Source organism: Tupaia chinensis, unplaced genomic scaffold (genome assembly GCF_000334495.1).
Source record: "Tupaia chinensis unplaced genomic scaffold, TupChi_1.0 Scaffold143929_1, whole genome shotgun sequence".
NCBI classification, from domain to species: Eukaryota; Metazoa; Chordata; class Mammalia; order Scandentia; family Tupaiidae; genus Tupaia; species Tupaia belangeri.
In genome coordinates, this window is record NW_006203780.1 from 64,902 (window position 1) to 66,847 (window position 1,946).

Here is a 1,946-nt window from a genome sequence, read left to right on the forward strand (position 1 = left end):
AGGAGGTAGGAAGAATCCTGTTAATAGAAAATAAATGGTCTGTTAATGTTTGTGGGCATGACTTCCCCAGTCCCTTTTGAAAAGATTTTGGAAAATAGGAAAAGTAGTCAGACTTCTATCCACAGGCCACATTAACGCAAATGTGCTTTTTGCCTTTATAAGCACTCTTCTCCGTACACTCGGGGCTGCGGGGTCTTTGACTGAAATGAGTGCTCCCACAGTCGCTGGTTATAAACTCCTATAACTGCGCTATGACTGGATGTCCTCTTCTTTCTCGCTGATCAATATATAACAAACCGACTCTGTGCCCAGCTTGGATTAGATCACCCCATTCAGGAGCTTCTGGAGTCACCTTTGTACACCTGAATGCACACACCCACCTACTGACAAAGCAGCTACTGAAGGAAAGCCCAGGTCACATCTTTCCTCACCCCAGACCTGCACATCCCAACGCTCCAGTTGCTCTCCCCACCCAGCCTGGACCAGGGGCTGCAACTTCCTTCAGGCGCCCCTCTTCCTCTACCCGACATCCCCCCAAGTTTCTGCTCCCACCAAGAAGAGGGCAACCTTTCTACTACTAGGGTCCTCAAAACCCGCAACCCTCCTCCTTCACACTCAGACTCACCGTCATGGACACCGTGTCCAGCAGAACACAGTCAGCACAGCAGCAGGTTCTCCCCAGCCTCCACAGGAAGGAACTGAGCTTCACAGCCGGAGAGAGATTCTGAAAAAGGCGCCCTCCTCGGCCTGTGCTGATGACGACATCAGAGCAGAGACTACATTTCCCACAAGGCTCTGCGATTCTAGATTAAGCAGCAATGTGAAGGTTCCTGTGTTTTCACCGAAGGAGTTCTGTTACCAGGAGAGCAGAACCTGAAGGGAGAGGAACAGGCTCTATTCAGGTGAGTGAGAGACAGGATCCTGGTTCATTATTAAATCCTGGTTTGACATTTCAGGAATAATGAGGAAATTCATACGCGGGTCACTTATTCAATGACATTAATAAATAATTCAACACTTTTGTTATTCTGATAAAGTTATTCCTGTTATATGACCACTGACTCTTTTTAGTAATGAATCTAAAAAATGAAAAATGATGTGTTATAGGTTATTAAAAAACAGATAATTACTATGGTAATTCTCTTGCAGTCATTAAAATATGTTTATTCTTGGGAACCAGCAGTTAGCATAATGGCTATGTCGCCGGACTCCCACGTAGTCGACCGCGGTTCGCGTCCCGGACCCGGTGGCTTAAAACTCACGCCGGGAGCGTGTGCGTGCGTGCCCAAGATCCCGAGAGGAGAATGGAGGAGAAGGGATTGTGGCGTGGCCATCTCCCCTGGGGGGTGATTTCTCGCTTTCTGTCTCTATGTCTCTCTCTGTCTGTCTAGCAAGCGCATGCACCCTATAGCGAAAACCTCTCTTAAAAAAATAAAAATAACGTTATTACAGTTGGAAAACCGTTCTAGTATATTTTTAAGATAAGACAGCAGAATAATGGGACAGGTGTTTTTCATATTGCAAGCCTATGTACACTTCAACTGTCCAATAATTACTTGACCAAAAGCTCTCATGTTTTATCTAACAAATCTTTAATTATTTGGGGTGTGTCTGTGTGTGAGAGACGTACCTGACTTATCTATGCTTCCTTGATTTTGTCCACAAACCAGGCCAGGAGGGATTTCATATACATTTTGCTATCACTGAGTTTCTTTTCAAACAGAGAACTAACCATCTTTTTAAAAATTATTTTATTTAATTATATTTATTATTATTATTATTATTATTATTATTAATTTGACCAGAGAAAGAGTAAGTGAGAGAAAGGAAAGTGAAAAAGCAAGCCACCAGGTCTGGGACTCCAGCCACACTCCGCCATGTGGGGGTCACCAGGCCACCTGCTGGCCCCCAAATCCCCATCCTGATTCATCAGGGTTAATGTTAGA

General features: G+C 44.6%; 1 long non-coding RNA gene across 1 annotated transcript in view; it reads right to left on the minus strand.

Moving 5' to 3' along the window:
- Positions 1 to 713, minus strand: part of LOC102485436 (uncharacterized) — a 12,341-nt gene extending 11,628 nt beyond the window's left edge. Inside the window, exon 1 of the long non-coding RNA XR_001369552.2 lies at positions 626 to 713. This is a non-coding gene — a long non-coding RNA (uncharacterized LOC102485436). The remainder of the gene's footprint in view (positions 1 to 625) is intronic.
- Between the last annotated feature and the right edge of the window lie 1,233 nt (positions 714 to 1,946).